Genomic DNA, 19,092 nt, shown 5'->3' on the forward strand with positions numbered 1-19,092 from the left:
TTTTTCCACCATTTGTAAACATTTTATGAAGGTACAATAATTCAATTTTCTACCATTTATGTATAACTTGCAATGATTCACTCCCATTTTCTCTGTCAAGTACAACTGCCTTGGTCTTTCATACATTATTTTTCAGATCCACACTGCTCATTGCATCATATAATCTAACATTCTCTGCAGATCATTTGGGTTTTCCACCAACAAAATGGCATGACTGCATACAAAAAATACATGTAGCATTCACAACTAAGATGCCTTTAACATCCACACTAGCATTCTTGAACAAGCAGGGAAACATATCTCCTTCTTTTATTCCCTGCTCTGTGCTGAACCATAACGAAGTATTCCATTTATTCTCATGCCTGCTTTCCTTCCATGATCTACTCTTATCAATTCAGCAATCTTTTGAGGGAGATGGGCGGTGATGAAATTTGAAATATAAATCAATCAATCAATCAAACTTCAATTCCACATTTATGCCAAATATCCCACAATTGACATCTATTAACTTTACATCAACAAAAATACAATAAACTTCATTTCTCACATTCATATATTTCTCAATGGAGAACATGTTATGCCCATCTCCACCTGGTATAAAGCCCCACTATACCTCCCAAATTTTGTTCATTGTCATCTCTAATATTCTTTTATCAGAATTCTGCCAAATACCTTCTTTCTTAACAAATAAATCCCTGTGCAGTTTTTGCATTCAGTTGTGATATCTTTCCCTTTGTATAGTGGAACAATAATGGCATTATTCCAATCATCAGACACAGATACATTCTTCAAACAACCACCCTATAAGCAAACCACTTTACTCCAAGTACACATTCTACACCTTCAGCCTCTTAACTTTTTACAGCATCTGTAACTATCTTTTCATCACTTTTTTCCTTGGATACTAACATTTATGGATATGTCAAGTCTACTCTTCAACATATTGATATAATCCATATACAAATCTCTAAAATATATATTCCAGCCTTCCATCACTTCAGTGTCTTCCCAAATAATTTCATCACAAATTTCATTCCCCTTTACACTGCAGGCTCCTTATTTAGCCTTTTTCATCCATTTACAAAAGAATTTTTATTTCCATCAAAATCACATTACATTTTTCTGCCTCTTTCAATTTTAACCATTCCTTACTCTTTGGCTACATTCTATTTTTTCTCTGTATACCACATAATATAATGTATTTTTCTTATCCTCATTTTTCACATAAATCATTCCCTTATCTACCCTTTTATTCTTCCATAGTCTCTTTCATCATTCAACCACTTCTCTATCCCATTTTTTGTAACTGCACACACTTCTGTGACACTCTGAAACATAATTGTTTTCTTTCTGTTTCAAGCAGCTTCCACATCATTTTCCCTTATGTCCATTCATTTTGTTGAGAGATTAACCTATATTCTAGTACCTGTTCATATAGAATTTGTACCTTTTCCTTCTTGCAATAATTCCACTTTCACTCTACTTTTTTCATTTCTTTCCTTCTTCTTCCATGTTACTTTTTCCCAAGATCCACTTCTGATGACACAAGAAATGGTCTTCTACATAATCAGAACTTCTCATCACCCTTTCATTTTTCACTAATTATCTCAATATTTCATCATAAACAATAAAATCAATCATGCTTTTAGATTTATATTCATTCTTTTACAGGTTAAACATGAATATACTTATACTTAAAACATGCATTTGAAATACTACAGCTTTTTAGTAAGTAGATATTTAGTCATCACTCTCATTTTTAATCTTGTGAATGACCTAGTCATTTTTTCTGCAATATCTCATCCCCATCCATCAGTTCATGTCACCTAGTAGAATAATTTCCTCCTGGGATTACATTTATTCAGAATGTTGCATACTTTTTCTAAAAATTCATCTTTAGTTCTGCCATTATCACCATTCAATCACGCATAACATGTACCTATCACTAGCCTATGAATTATCACTTTCGTATGTACCCACAGCAATCAAGATGATAGTAATTCATACTTTCTGACATATTTTAGCCCTTTCATTCATAATTAAATTTATACCTTCCCCAACCACAAGATCAAGCCATTTTCATTTAGATCTACTGCATTATTTCCCTTTCTCATACTTTAACAAAAACAGCATATATATTGTCTTTAATTTATTATTTCATATTCTCTTACATTCCTAATTGCAATCTTTGATATGCCAAGGTCATCACTAGATGGGCCATAGATATTAACCTCCATTGCCCATCATAGTTTGGGTCATTTGCGATTTTCATATAATACTTTTAGTAAGAATGAGAACTTGCAGGTTATGTATCAAACTGTAGACTATATTACCAGCCTTAGTTGTACCTGAGTCACATGCAGCATTCCCTGCTAATGGTAAGAACATTTGGGCATTTGCCTCCAAGAATGCCCATGTAAGGTATCATCCCTAATCTAGGGACTCCCTTGCAAGCCAACATGATGCCCATGTCCCACAACCTACTGTAGGAGGTATATGCTCTGTACTAATACAAACTTGGAATACCAACACAGGAAACGAAAAATGTTTATGGGGTACAGCATAATAAGAAGTTTGATATGAATAAGTTAAATGAGGTTTTCTTTTCCAAATTGTGGGAAATCTGTTGGCTGCATAAAAATTTGGAAAGTTGATATCCAATTAGAATCATGTTGTTTTAAATTGTACCATACAAAGAATTCAACTGTCCAAAAAATGTCAACATTCTTATTTTTACTTTTACTCATCACTTTCATAATGTAAATGTCCACTACATACATATGAATAATGGACCAACATAGATAGAAGATTCGTATGTTATTTAATTAAACTTATGAATCACCATTTACATACTAGATACTTGGAAAAATATATAATTCATAGATAATAATAACTCATCAATCATAAAGTTGTATCAATAAAAACAACATAGCAAAAATAATAAACAGAAAGTTACACTGAAATAAGAAGGCAAGGATTGTTAAGTACTGTTAAAATCTCAATCATTCCACCATTTCTAAAGCAAAAGAGAAAGAGAAAGTTAATCAAATCTCTTTAGGTTGGAGTTTCTTAATTGGGATGCCACTAGAGAAAAGTGCCTGTGAATATCTACCGTACTAGCCTTTCTCACTCTTACTGGTTATTCCCTCTGCTCTGCTGATGCTTCTTCATCTGTGTGTCCTTTTTTCTGGCCTAGAAAAGTCAAGTTAATTATGGAAGCAAAAAGCAGATGGAATGGCTGTAGTTACTTGCTCCCCAATTTCTCCCTGGAAAAGATCTGTGCTGAGGTGAAAAAGCAACCAGCAACAAAGGCAGCATTATGAATTTCAGAAAACACAGAAGTCTTGTCTGAAAGATCACCAGGTTCTGATTTGGTTCTGCATTCCTGTTTCTTCCTCCCCCTCTTTCAGAACTATCTCCTTTTGTAAAAAGAAATCTAACTTTTCAAGTTCTTCTATTTATGGACTGGAATACTAAGTACTGAATATCCAACTGAGTGAGTTTCTGTACAATTATGATCAAGAATCATGGGAATATCTGTAAAGCTTCCATTCGATTTCTTCTCCTTTCAAATATTGGAACCTGGCCTCCTTGCTCCACTAGCTCTCACTGCTTCACACACCAAGCATACATACAGTCTGCATCTCAATGAGAAATAAATAGGTCTTTCCTTAAGACTTCAAAATATGCCCGTGGGCTCCCAAGATGGAAATTTCAAATGAGGCTGTGCTGAGCAACATTGATATTGTACTTTTCCAGGCACAGCAGGAATGCAAGAATTGACCAACTGATTCACTTCCCCATAACTCTGACAAAGTTGTAAGCCTGCCAGTATTGCCTGCAATGAAATGTTTTCATACTCATCTAATAATTAACAGCAAATGTGTTGCCTGTTTGATATACAACATATGAAAATGTTACATAACTTATTACTTACTCACTGACCAGGCATACAGCAGAAATACAAGCTGCTGCTTTTAAATTACTAGGTTGAGCAGTGGTTCAAATGATATATCACTACTAACGTAAAACCATTCATACATACTGCTCTTGCAAAAAACGACAAGAGTAACTCCTGCTTCAAGGGATTTGACAGCGTGGCTCAAACAACTGAAAAAAGCTCCATTTCAGTGCATATAGACCTCAACATCAGTAGCCTTGCATAAGCCTACATTTTGTGCTTTCCTACAATAGACAGTCTATTACCATGAATCAGAATTTAACACATACAGTACAACGGTCATTATGAGTAAACTGCTGCCCTCTGATGTAACCAATAGTTGCTATTCTGTGAGTCAATATGGTATAGTGTCAATATGGTATAGTGCTTCCACGTCTACCCTCAGCCATGGAAGCACATTAGGCAACTTTGGGTCAGTTGCTTTCTTTCAGACCAACCTTTTCCATAGTAGGGGAAAACTGGAGAAGGCAGCGCTTCTAAGTCACCTTGAGCTCTTGGAGTAAAGGTAAGATGGAGGTCTAACGAACAGATTCTTCCCAAGCAAAGCTGCAAATGCAGGTAAGATAACCTGAGCAAGAGTGATGGAATCTACAGCACGTTATTTTAATATATGTATCTCTCTCAGCCCAATTTTCCTCTGTGAGGTAAACTGGGCTGAGAGAGAGGGACAGGCCCAAATTACTCTGGAGCAGAAAACAAAAGTACAGAGAAGTTTCCCTTGCTTGAGCTATATGTGGTTTGTGAAAGCAACGTTAAAACATTTTATAATTCCTTACTGTCTTTTTCTATGACTTTTCCTCATCAGCCTTTTCTTTTGGGAAGCCTAGATGTTCAAAAATACTCTCCTCTGCATCTTATTTTTCTTGTGCTAAATTATGGCAAAGAGCAGGCTGAGAAGGCCAAACCAAAACTGTGTCAAGGACATGGAAACAATAATCCCATCCAGGGTAACTGTTCTCTATATACCCAAATACCTCTGTTCAATAAATGGAATGGGAAAAAAAATACTGTGTTCTTTTATCAAATGGAGCATTGTCAAGATGCCTTCAAACAATTTTTAAGAAGATTACATTTTTCTAGTTCGGCAAAATAAAGATAAAGATCAAAGACTAGCAGTTACTTTGTTCTGAACTGTTAGGGATATTTCTATTCAGCCTTGATTGTCACTACTGACCACCTCATAGCTATTTTCCCAAAATCCCAAATGTTTCAAGGTTCCAAAGAGGCTTGTCTGCTATACAGAACAAACATTCCAAGGGTCTTTGTTCTTCCCAATGGACAATCTATGCACCAGTTCCTAGACATTTAAACAAAATGATTCTGATATGAAGAATTTAGGGATGTGCAAAATGTTCTGTGCCAAACTATTCTATGTGCAGAATAGCAGTGTTCAGATGGCTCATGCCGGATCGCAAACACTGGAGAATGAACTAGCTTTGATTCGTTCCGTGCACAGAATGGAATGAGGCCAGTTGTCACAGGCTAAAGAAAGAGGTGGGGAAAAGTGAGGAAAATCCCAAATCAGTAGCTGAAGGAGGGAAAGAAGGGCTGGGCAGTGGGAGTAGTGACAGGATGAGATGGTGGGACATGCTACACTGGGGGCAGTGGCTGAGTGTAGAAAGGGAGGGAATGAGCAGCTAAGAGAAGGGACAGAGACATGGTGTATTAGGAGCTGTGGAAAGGAAATGGGGATGATGTGCACCAGCTTTGATTTATTTGCTCCATCCGTATTTTCTTTCAGCATTCTGGGTTTCATAGCTGGCCCAAAATAGTTTAGCACAACCTCTTAAATGCAAAGGTTTCTTTTGGAGATAGAAAGAAAATACACCCTTAGAAGAATTCAATATCCCCTTTAAGTTTATTCATAAAAATGTTTCATAGACTTTGATAAATAATTATTTTTGCTAGATTTATATCCTACTTTTCCTTCAGGAACTCAGGGAGACGTACATAATGCGCCTTCTTTCCATTTTTCCCCAAAACAACATTCCCAAATCACTTAGTAAACTTCCATGGATGAGGGGAGAGTTGAACATGGGTTTTCCTGGTGCCTGTCCAATACCCTAACCACAACACCAAACTGGGCCTCATTCTCCTTCTAGGATCTTAGGCCAATACAGTTATGTATTACTTTAAAAAATAGCATATTTTGAGGAACTAATAACCCATCTGAGGGGTAAAATACACACAAACACACACACAATTTTTCTCAACACATATGAATCAATGCTAACGAAATCTTCTACATAAATCTGTTTCACTTCCACTGAATATAACATAAACTTAGATTTTTCAAATAGAAAGTAAAGAAGCTCAAACAGAAGAAAAAATTAGGAAAACATTCCTCATGTTCAGTTATGAGGTCCCAGTAAAAGATGACCTGAAATATATTAGAAAAGCCTTAACAATTTCTAAAATTCGCAGGAAACTTTGAAAATAAATTTTAAAATAGAGAAAACAATACCAACTTTGTAGAAAGTTTATATATTATAGAGAAGAAAAGCAAGTGAAAAGTTTGTACAAATACTCTGAGGGAGGTGAAAGTAAGTAATTACAACTCTAACAGACATCTGCAAATGCCATTTTTAGTATTTGGTTTTTAAAAATAACTTGTGGCAGTACTTCAAAGGTTTTTGATTCACTAATGTGAGGATCCTACAGCTATAATTTTTCAAAAAGTTATGTATAAAACAATCCATAAACTATGGATACAAAAATAATACTCAACGCTTTAGTGGAACTTAAAGGCAATAGACCTCCCCCCCACCCCATGTTTCTCTCTACTTCAGTGTTTCTCAACCTTGACAACTTTAAGATGGATGGAATTCAACTCCCAGAATTCCCCAGCCAGCATGGGGCCACCCATCTTAAAGCTGCCAAGGTTGAGAAACACTGCTCTACATAGTGCAGGCCATTAGTCAGCATTTAAAGTTCACTCATTTCCTAGAGTGATACTACAGCATCCACAGCTTTTTTCTTAGAGACTCAGAATAAAAATTAATTTAAGTTATTGTATTGCCCTTATATTCATTCACAAGTCTGTCAAAGTCATGACATGACTCCATGAGGACAGGATTATAAACAGCTGCAGTAAGTAAACTTTTGAAAACAGCTATGGAAAGAACAGCAGCAAACCCCTGGACACTGGTCTTGCTATAACTAAAATGTATTTTCATGGAAATAAGAAGCTTTGCAATAATATTGTAGAAATATTTATCAATTTCTATGCTTCTATGAATGGCAAAAAAAGAGAAAATTCCAACATTCAGAATAACTTGTTTCTGTCGTTTCGTCCATTTTTCAGTGTTATCCTTTAAACATGTGCCTCATTACGGATCTCTCCTTATACAGTACATCTAACAAATGTTTTTATTATACAAGTTCCAATTTCCTCCTTAACTTCAGCTGCCTTAGTCCCACAAAAACAAGGTCCAAAGGACCAATGCACTGTGCAAAGATTTCTAGGGTCCAGAGGACATCTGAACAGAAAGATGGAATAAATCCACTACTACAGTGGGATTTTTCAATCTGCTACTTTATTAATATTAATATTCGTATTAATATTCGTATTAATTATTTTCTTCCCACTTTTCCAATTCCCAGGATAGTATGCAGAGTTGGTGACATCAGCATAAGACAAATTGTTTCATTATTTGATTATTCTTTACAAAACACAAAAGTAGGAAAAATAATTACGTAAAATGAGTTTGCATCACTGAGAGCCAACAAATTCTACTTCAGAAAGTGGACAAATCAGGGGATTACAAAACATTCTTAAATCAATAATGAACACAGAAAGTAACCAATCCAAGTCTCCAAAGATGCAGTATCATATTTTGGGAACCACAAGAGGGAAGACATATTCTGGTCAATATGTCCTCAAAAGATGGCAGAACCAGAAAAGTTAGGACAGCTTCTTTCTTCTATTGTAATAATTTGGAAGGGATGTACTGCCCAGAGTCAGAATGGGCATAAAAAAATCAGAGGCTGTGTCTTACACATTGCATTATTATTGATTATATTTTTATCCTTTTCCCCTTCCAATACCATACATACGTTTGTCCCCTCCTGATTTGATGCAGCTTTTTCTATTAAATATTTGTAAAGAATGCTTGTATATTAACAATAGTATCTAAATATATATTCTGTGTTAATTCAGCTCCACTGCAAGTTTCATTCTTTCCCTATCCCATGTACAAGGCCTACAAATGAATGCTTTGTACAAGTAACATGTTCATAATTTAATATATTTTGAAGGAAATGTCTGTTATTGTAACAAATTCACTTTGTTTCATGAGTTAAATCTCAGGAAGGTCATTAAAGAGCAAATTGTTCAGCTTAGCAAACATGAACTGTCAGGTCTGTAGTCTGAAGATTGATGACGCCACCTAATAAGATTCTGGGCACACAATTCTTTAAAAATGTACAGTTGTAGCTGACCCCTGCAAAATATATTTCTGACATCTTAATCTCTAAACACAGTATTGTATAATTTATGGTATCGCGTATTGGTGAATAATACTTAATTGAATAAGAAGGTAAGAGAGTATATTCATATATTTAGAATCATTAATATGGACCAGTAGTCATCAAATGAAAAGTATCTCATTTTCAGTATATTGTGCAATGTTGAAGAAGGTTGGTTATGCCTGGCTCAGCTCCTTTTAAACCATGTGTCAGTAGGAATCATATAACACTGTGCTTTTAAGATTTACAGAGACAAACACTTCATCCTGTTGCAAGAGCTAAAAAACCAGATGGGACTGTCTTGACTCACATCATTAAGCACTGGGCACATTGAGTTACAGCAAAGTATTGATACAGATTGAGCAATAAAAATAAAAGGAATGTATTTATCCAGAAATGTCTGACTAGCACAGTGAGAAAGCAGAAAGAAAAGAAGACTAAAAAGACAAACACCTAAATTAGACAGCATTCATTTATGACATGATAATTTAGAAAGTCAACTAATTAGGATAGCAAAATAAAAAATAAAAGTACCAAAATGGTAATTCTAATAGGAGTGCACACAGACCACAAAAATTTAGTTTGGGATCCAATTAAACAGTTTGCATAAACACTTGGCAGCTTGAGTGGTCTGTGGGCAGAAAAAGAGGATATAAATTGGAATAATAAATACCCCATTTCAACTTGGATAGTTGCCACCCACTTTAACCAAGATTCATGCCTCCCCTTAACGATGGGAAAATCACAAACAGCTGAAATTTTAAAAAATAGAGTAACATTTTAAGAAACAATAAATATTTCTGAGGGGATGAAAACTATCAAACTGACAGAAATAAATGCAGGATTTTTGGAATCAAGCTTCTATGGGTTCTGATTTTTATTTCAGGAAAATGTCTGCAGGTTTGTTAGTTTGGGAAAGAATTAGATGAAATGTCCATGAATAGTTGTCTCACTTGCACAGACAAGGCTTACTAAATTTCATACGAATTCTGAGATAAAACTGGTATTTCCCAATTTAAAAGGAGAAAAAGATTTAATTAACCCATCTTCCCGCCCACAAACACTGTTTAACAGGATACATCAGTGAAAATTGCACAAATTGGTGCCTTTGGGTAAGAAATCTATAAATTACAGAACAATAGGAGCAGGGATCTTGGGATTCTTTTTAACAGAATTAAATCATATTTGCTGGGAAACCAACTATTTAAGAAAGTATTTTGATTTGAGCATGGTGCTTAACAACATAATACAGTGTTCATCTTAGCAATTATTCTGATTTGGTGAAAAACCTTAAAATCTTCTTGCAGTTTTTTATAGCCATTTGAAATAAACATATAGTAATTAATACTCAGTGGTCTTCATTTTAATGAATTCCTTCTTTGTTGTAGGCAAGGACTTCTCCAAAGCACTATGATTTGGAATGTACCTGAGGAACCACTGCCAGGAATGAGAAGGTAAACCTGCCAATCAACTGGATCTATTTCTCTATGAAAGTTTGGAAAGAATATTATAGTTTTTGCAGACATAGTTTTTGCAGTGGTCCAACCCTTTGAACCTCTCACGAATCTCCCAGTTCAATTTGGGGCATTTGATGTACCAGTACATATTCCAGATTCAGTCCAAAAGTCCTCCATTTTGAAGTTTCAGCACAACTCTTTATGTACTCCAGGTTCACTGTTTTCTGCATTGATATGAGTAATAGAACAATCAAAGAACATTCCAATTTGTTGCAAGTTTCTGTAGTTTGAAAGATCTGAAGTTTTGTCATTACGTGTTTCTCTAAAAGGCAAGAAATGAATGATTTCTAATCTGTTTTCTGAGAAAACAAAGCAAACTTAACTGAGCATATTGCATTCCAGATGCTAGGGCAGGGAGATCAGCAAAGAAAGGGAAGGTGTTAAAAAGCATAGGAAGAAAAGGTACAGTGTGATATATTCCAAGTACAATTTAAATTGTTCCAAGAACCTTCAAATATGTAATATATAATATAAATATAAGTGGGAATCTCATAGGGTTAATCATGTTATATTTATTAGAATATGTTGTGAGAAGAACAAGAATATGTTTTGTGTTCTGATCCAATCATGAATGCAATTAATGTTGCCAGTTTCTGGGCAAGATCTGTTTAACTTTTATATATTTTAACTTTAATATCTTATATTTTAAATTCTATGTTTTACCGTATGCCTTATTTTAATTGTGATGCTTCTGACACAAATAAAGAAATAAATCCAATCCTAAAAAACCAAGAAGCTGAACGAAAAGCAAATTGTGTCCCTGATAAGGGGTCCACCTCATTCTTTACGAACCTTAAGGGTGTGCCCTTCAGATAAATTTGTGACTCATTAAAAGTGTGAAATGCAATAATGCCAAACAAGACACATCATTAAAACTGATAAACCATAAATCTCACGCTTATTATGTCCCGTGTGCTCTGACTTATGTGAGATGGGGTTGAGTGTTTATTAATAGTACACACCAAACTTTACAACAAAAATGTTTGCCTGAAAATACACTGGTTGGCGTATTTAGATTTTGGACTAAAACTTTTGGACTAATTGTTAGGTCATTCTTTATATACTGAGGGAATATTTTGACAGGTACAACATACAGAGCTTTGGGCTAAACAGAAATCTAAAACCAAGTTTCTCAGTTTTAAATCAAACCGTGTTTCCTGAGCTATACTAACACCAATATTCTAAGATCCAAAAAGCAAATAACAAAAACATAGTAACAAACTGTTACTGATATCACGTTAGAATGTTAGTAAGCAAGGCATAATATCTGTTACAGGCTCCAATTCCAGAGAAAGCCCATTTTCAAAACTTCTTTAGCAGTAGAATTGGACGCATAAATATGAAATTAATAACCATCATTATGGGTGTGAATCAGAGCAAAACACATAGAAACCCAAACTAAACTAATATTCTTCACAATATTCTAATGCCATGATTGTTCAAAGCTAGGATACAGGGGAATTGTGTACTCTTTTATTATATGGATTAATTGTAAAGTAACCTACAAACTGAGAAACCAGTAAAGGTACATAGAACCAAATTAAAACAATTTTCTTACTGCTAGACTTATATTAGCTATAGCAGATCCTTATTTGCACAATTCTTACTCTGACACAGCCCTGGAAGAATACTTTCCTCTTGCTGCAACAGTGAGAGTGTCATACTGTTTGGATTAAATTAAAAGGCAATCAGGAATTCAGCAGTGCTTCTGGAAAGCAAGGGAGTCACAAGCAGAAATCAACATGTAAGAATTCAACAATAAAATAAATGATGGAGATGTTGAGGGGGGGAGTGGGAGAAGAACACAGCTGCCAGTTGTCCTATTAAAATAAGTCTTGTATGAATTTTAATTCAATCTACAACACATTAACTACAAGCAGAGTACTTTATAGGCTCTGGGGTTTTTTAATGCAGATATGAGAGACGGTAGGTTAAATATATATTTTGCTATCATCAATGGCAACATAGGAATGACCAACAAACTACGCATGTTTCTGTAGTTGGAGCTGTCTGACAGACAGACAACTTTGAGTCAAGCTTGACTCAGCAACTTCATGAACAGGTCTGTGTAGTTTTCTTGTCAACCAGATGGAAGTGGTTTGCCATTGCCTTATTCTGAAATGTTTTCTTCAACTTCCCAGTTTAGCCTACAGCCCTCCCATCCACCTATTAATCTCTCAAGAAAGTTCTAATCAGATCTGACCCTATTTAGATGCTTAAGTTCAGGTAAGGTTGGTTAGATGCTGCCACTAGGCAGACACAAATTAAATAGAAGGTTTGTCACAGCACAATAAATGTTTTAACCCATTTAAATCCTTTCTATGTTTACTAATGATATGGTTCACATAATTTTTTTTTAAAAAAAGCAAATGCGACTGGTTAGCACTAGTCTCCTAAATGTGGAAATTAGGAATAATTACATAGACATATTCTGGTAAATTTTTAATAGATTAACATTTTATGGTTCTCTTTCAAGAATGAGAAATGACCACAATATAAAGATGGTTTTTGTTAAGGTTTTTGTTTACTTCTTAACATGATGGGATGGTTTTTCTGCCCCACAAAGAACTGTCATCTTTGATTCTCAGTGATAGTCGATTTCATAACACAAGGAGAGAACTTTCAGCCACCATATAAACAGTAGTCACTGCACGTTATACAAATAATTTGAACTAACATTATTCATTTTAGATAGATTCAATATCATAGCTTTAAATAAAAACAAAATTATTTAAATGCATTAGGTTACTTTGAGGCATCTCAGGTTTTGTGGGATCTATTTTCCTGGATTCTGCAGAATGATAGTTCAGATTGGCGATATAAAATAATAGATATTCAGTACAGGACTTTCATTCAGTGCCAAAACTGAGTTCATAGTCTTTTCTGGTGAAAATCACTTCCTGGTTTTCAATAAAGCATTCTTCATTGCAAAAGTTTAATTTAGAGGGGAGGGAACTATTGTTAGTGTGGCTGCTGTAAAACTATTAGGATTCAACTACTCTCAAGCATTTCCAAATCTATCAGTAGATCCTGATCTATGTTTCACCCACTACTGCTACGGAGATTGCTCAGTTAAATAGATTTTTTTAAAATGCATCTTTGCTGATCTTCAACCTCCACCCAGTCCTCCCTTTCTCAACATCTGCATATTACAAAACCAGGTTTTCATAAATGACAAAGTTAGAAAGCTAAACTAGGGGAAAAAAGTTCAGCCATTGTGAGTGTCTGCACAAAGAGGATGAAATCAATTATATTACAGTAATTTGAGCCCCACTACATACTAAACTATCAAAAAAGAATTTTAAACATGCAATAAGTAATGTGACCAACTACTGTATAGATAGGATTTAAGTATTATGGATGTACGACAGTTTTATAAAGTATTTCTAAATTTACCTCAAAGTTGTTAGTCATTATACATTCTAGACAGGTTAAGTGCCTATAATTCCTAGTGGAGGAAAAAAAAGCACATATCAACTAAATAGTGGCAATCAATCTTTATTTTAAGGTTAAACAAACTTGGGTTGAAGGCATTTATGTAATATTGGCTAGTGTAATGTGCATTAGGTGTTAATGTGGACCTTGCCCAGTTACAGAAGCTGTTCAGTGGCAGGCTCAGCCCTGGAACATTGGAAGCAACAGGCACATAGTGCATCTGAACACACACAGAGTTTCTTTCTCATCAGGGATACAGTAATCAGTGATATCAGCCCATCTTCCAGATTGGGACACAGCAAGTCTGAGCCCTGGGCAGTTGCCTAGTTAGAAATTGCCTAACAAAAGTCAATTATCTCTGGATTTCAGAAGGCAACTCCCTTGCAATAAATAACTGCCACTTACGGTAAATTAAATTAGCCATCTTCCAGCTGACACCAGTTTAAGTGACCCAAGTCTTTTTCTGAGAAGGAAATGTAAATGCAGTGCAGCAGGGGAGGGGGAAAGGGAATTTGGCACTGCTGTCTTCCTTCAAAGATAATTTTAAGTAGCAAATTAATCCGCATGTGTTCATCCTTGGGTAAGGAAACGAAAATGAAATCAATGCTTTGGCTGCCTTTAATATTTCATAAGTCTCCCTCCCCGGCTTGCCAATGGCCTCTTATTTTTATTTTATCTTTTTAAGTCACAATGTTTTCCTTACAGCATCCGCTGAGAGGAGTTCCAACTCAGCATGTAGAGCCTTGGCAGGAGGCGAGGGGAGCTTTTAGCCGCTGCAGCGCGCCGCTGAGGAACTTAAGTGACACAACATTCACACACACGACCAGATTACACGTGGATTTCACTTCCCGTGACTAAGAGCGTTCAAAGCTCTGGAAAAGCACTTAGCAACGATATCGCCCCAGGGCAAGCATCCTTATCCCCAGCCCCCTAATTTTAGCACTCCAGCTTCTCTTTTTCCCGGAAGAGAGAAGTGGCTTGTTGTCGAAAACAAACCACTTCGCGTTTCTGGTTACCTCCTCAGGAGCCATGGAGAGCCACGGTTCTTCTGCTGCAGGACCAAGCGGCTGACGGGCCGGCGGGCAAGCGGACAACCGGGGTCGGCGGCAGGTCCTGGAGCGCGCAAGGCAAGCAGGACGCGCTCTCCCTCCCGCTTCACCCCGCCGTGCGTAGGCTGAAGGCTGCGGCACCGTCTGCCCCAGATAAATGCCTTAACAGCAGCCACCTCATGATTCATTCATCAGTCCCAGGGACCAGAACCACCGAAAGCGAAGAGGAGGGGGCTTGGAGGAACGCGCGCCTGGCCCCCCGCTGGAACTCCCGCGCGCAGAGTTCATTAATGGATGCATGACTCCCGCGCTCCCCCGCCTCGGCGCGCGGCGGGAGGACGGAGCGGAGCAGAACCGGTGCCCGGGCTGCCCGGCGCGAGCGTCCGTGCATGCCAGAGGGCGACTCGCCGCTCCCCTCTCCTTTGCCCCCGCAGGGCTGGGCTGCCAAAGGGGGAGGAGCTTGGGGGGCAGGTGACTTCCTCGACAACCCGCGCTTGATCTGAAAGGTGGGCGAGCGGGCGGGCAGGTAGGCGCCCCGTCCTGCTCTCCTCGCTCAGCCCCCGGACAACCCGCCTCCAGCGAGGAAATGCATGGGGGGAGCGGGGGGGGGGACGGAATGGGATCCCAGCGGCGGCGTCTCGCACGCGAGGCCACCGCTTTTGCACGCGGAGGTGTCCACGGTTCACCCCAAACGGGGACGCGGTGGGTAAAATGGGCGGGTCCAATACCGGAGCTGCGTCGCCAAGGGCGTGCTGGCCGGCGGGGAAGAGCTGGCAAGGTGTATGGAGCGTATGAGCTGGGAAGCACCGCGCCAGGAGAAAAGGGCGGAGGAACTCAGTGGGAAATAGTCTTACGTGCAGCCTGTTTGCACGACAGCAACTAACCTCGTGGCACTGGCATCAGACGTCAGTCCCGCTCCGTATGACTGCTGTGGGCTTGCTCCCAGGTGCTGTCAGGCTAAGGGTGTTTGAACATATCGAAGTTGGACGCCCACAGAAGCATCCTTGCAATGTGCGGGGAACTTTCGCTGCCCGTTCTTTTGCATATTAACTCGGAAGTAAATGCCACTGGGTTCAATAGATCTTACTTCCAGCGTACAGTCGGCAAGCGAATGTTCAAACTGGACTGACTATTCGCGATCAATCCGTATCGTTGCTATTCCAACCAAAACAGCGTTTGACTTAGACATTCGAAAAATCAGTAGACCAGAGTTTCTGCACTATCTAGAGATAGACTTTTTCTTTTTACTGAGATCTCACTTCCTTGATTCTGAGAACAAGCTGGTAGGTGGATAAAAGTTAAGCCTTGCTCCAGTCCAGCTAAGCTGCCAGTGCCTTTTTTTCCCCAGTCTTCCTTCTATACTGTCTTAGCTTTCAGTGTGGCATTAAAAGGTCCATCTCTTGATCTTCACAACAGTTTTGATAGTTAAACCAGCATTCTCTTACAACAAGATGAACGATCTCTGAATGCACAAGTGCTAGACTAAATAAATTAGAGAGAGGGGCCAATACTATAAAGTGGGTGAGCCCAAGTGTCGTATGTGAAGGGCTGGGTTTCGGTAATGGATTTTGGAGGAGTTTCCTTGCTATTTACCTGTGCTGTGATGCTTAAGCTTTTGTTTTAATCTACTTTCCACCTCAGAATGGTGAGAAATAGTGCTTTCGGTTGCAGCAGTCATGGGAACAAAAACAAGATGGGGAGACTGCAGGCAGTTTTGATATTTCCTCTCCCCTTTCCTCCAACTACATATTTGGAAGACACCAGATTATAACAAATCTGGAGACAGCTGAAAAACACTATTTGTCAACAGCATAGATCCCTCCCAGTCAGAAGTTTAACACTTGTCCCGGTCGCACATTCTAAGCTAGGTTTTGTGTGACATCATAACAGAGACAGGAAAGGGCCTTAGCACATTCTTAAGATCTCCTGGATCCAGTGGCTTTGAGACTGTCAAGGTAGTGTTATCTTGGCCACAGAGAAGATAGCAATGTTGCTTTATATGTGCAGGGCCGCAACTAGGGGGGGCCAGGGGGCATGTGCCCCGGGCGCCGTGCTGGGGGGGGCGCCAAAATGAGTGCTGGAGGGGTGCCAAAATGGATGGGGAATCCATGTTTGCCCTGGGTGACACAGACCCTAGTTGTGGGCCTGTATATGTGTCATCTGGGCTGTACTTGGACTCAGTTTGAACAGCCCTGCAGGCTACAATATAATGACAGTCCCATGTTCTCCTGTTCTGGGTGAACTTCCTTCCTATGCTCTTCTAATAAACCTCAGGGAGTGCAAGAGAACTATAATATTTGTACCACCCTTGGGCTAGTATCTTCAGTTATGGGACAATGACAACCTCTCTTATAATTAACGATGGAGGAAACAGCATGTTGTAAGGATTGATTATTCAGCAATAAACTTGAGTTTACTTGATGGGGTAAGAAACTGAATGTCCCCAATGCTGAAGCAAACCTATGATTTAAGGAATTTAAGTGAGAGCAGTTCATAAGACATTCATGAACACCTTACCCTCTCCGAAATTCTACAAAACATTTTTCCACCCAGTTCTTTAGAGATGATTAAAAATGCATGAGGTTCTAGTGATCTCATAGAAAATTCCGTAAGTATTTGTGTGGGAAATACTGATCTCTGGTGAGATTTTCATGTTCTGGTGCAAGTTTCTGGTGATTGTATGTGAGACTTGACAAGATTTCATCCATTTTTAGGGAAGGGGTACATGCAGTCATGTTAGTTTATGCAAGAACAGTCAGGGTTGGAAAAAATTGCTAGTCTCTTGTCTAAAAATATATTTCTCTCTCTTGAGAGGTAAATTCTAGATGGACTATTAATTTTACCATCCATCCTGGCCAGGTTATTTGCAGCTAATGGGACTTAGGACTTTAAAGGGCAAAAGCTCCCCTGTCTATGCAAATTGGGATAATTTTTTTTAAAAAAAAACTTTGTTTATCTGAATATAAAAGTGCATTTCTTTGGTAACCCCTTTTGCCTTAAAGAATATTACCTCTATTCATTTAGTGAGAACAAATCCCATAGAATTCATATTCCTTCTTAAGTTCTACCTTTTTACCTGAGGCCTTGTCTTTACCTATTAGATCACATTCACAAGCAATTTATATAGACAGGAAAAGCAGTCTGAAAAAGGAGATACAGAACCAGGAAAATAAGTTCAGGAAATAGGTTGTATGCTGCATGAATGAACTGAAATAAAGTGGTAGATTTGTCCCATGCCTATTCAGAAATAAATCGCACTTCAGTTTATTGGGAACTTACTTCCAAAAAATGAACTGAGAACGTCTGTCTCTCAAATGATGTAAATAAGACTGGATAAGTAAAACTTCCCTGCTTGATAACTACAGATTAAGAATGCTTTGCTAGTAAGATTGTTGATTTAATACCTTATAAGGAATGTCATCCATCACTTGAGAACAAACTAGATGAAAACCATCTTCCCCAACTACAAATTTCACCATGAAGGAAATTTCCTATCAGAACAATGGCAGGATGCCACCAATTACATTTAGTTATTATCAGCAAAGAGGTCATTGGCAGAAAGTACTTTCTCCACAATGCCATGATATTGGATAGTATACAGGAAGAAGGGTTGTTCCTTCATCCATCACTACCCTACAAGATGAGACATAGCTGGCAAGGAAAATGGTGATTTCCCCCCATCATCCCCTGTAGTCTTTCTCGGCCACAAATATATTTGGTTCGACTGCAATTGGCTTGCCCCAGAATGTGGCTTGTTCTGGTAGGAATGGATAGCTGTGACAAATTATTCCATATAGGGATCACTCCATCTTTATTTACTATGCTTCAGCTGTTCTTATTTTCTGACACTCACACACACACACCCCAGTTAATAATGAACTTTATTTCTACCCGGTTTTGAGGATGCACTGTTAAAACGTTGGTAGTGAGAGTTGCCAAGATGGTCACTTTCAGGGATTCAGCACCTTTCCCAAGATCTAGAAGTTTAATCTCTGAGATGAGCTGAATGTCTTTTGTCTCTAGTGCACATGCTCATAAAACGCTCTGCAGAAGCTAACTTGTCATTTCACTTACTAGTATTTTGAGTCTCTGTGGCTATCAGTGGGACATTAGATTAAGAAAGAAACACTAATAACCCCAGGAGGAAGCTGTATAGATCTTACTTGTAATAAGCCCACATAGCCTAGTGTTATAAGCTTTGTCTTGCTAGGAGACCTAGGCCATAACAATTGTCTGCAGGTCCCACAGACTAGTCTCTGATAAGCTGTGAAATGCCCTGGCCTCAGCACTGATTTGTAGTTTTAATAACTTGTCACTGTAGTACAAACTAGCAGCATCAGCTTTGCACCACTGTCTTGAATCTTTGGTCTAGCCCTGAATCTTTGGTCTAGCCCTGAATATTACAGTTCCTCACTCCCTTAGACTCCTGCCTTGACCGTAGCTATCTCTTGATATGTAAGAAAAAGAAATGTAGCAAATCTCAGGTGAAGCCAAATGCATTTCTGACTAGTTAAGATTAGTTGAACTAGTATCTTTCTTGGTTGTGACAAACTAGATTTTTTTGTGACTCTGGCTATGCTGATCAAGTGCAATTTTTTAAATTGTACTCTATTATATTATATAAAAAGTTAAATACATAATTTTAATGACTGCCTATATATCT

The 19,092-nt window shown here is 38.0% G+C and overlaps 1 protein-coding gene across 1 annotated transcript in view; it reads right to left on the bottom strand.

Moving 5' to 3' along the window:
* The window catches only part of LOC134500208 (heparan sulfate glucosamine 3-O-sulfotransferase 1-like), an 82,659-nt gene extending 68,215 nt beyond the window's left edge, over positions 1 to 14,444 (bottom strand). Inside the window, exon 1 of the mRNA XM_063307369.1 lies at positions 14,397 to 14,444. The gene's annotated coding sequence lies outside the window, so the exon portion shown is untranslated. The remainder of the gene's footprint in view (positions 1 to 14,396) is intronic.
* Positions 14,445 to 19,092: the final 4,648 nt, after the last annotated feature.

Source organism: Candoia aspera, chromosome 6, assembly GCF_035149785.1.
Source record: "Candoia aspera isolate rCanAsp1 chromosome 6, rCanAsp1.hap2, whole genome shotgun sequence".
NCBI lineage: Eukaryota > Metazoa > Chordata > Lepidosauria > Squamata > Boidae > Candoia > Candoia aspera.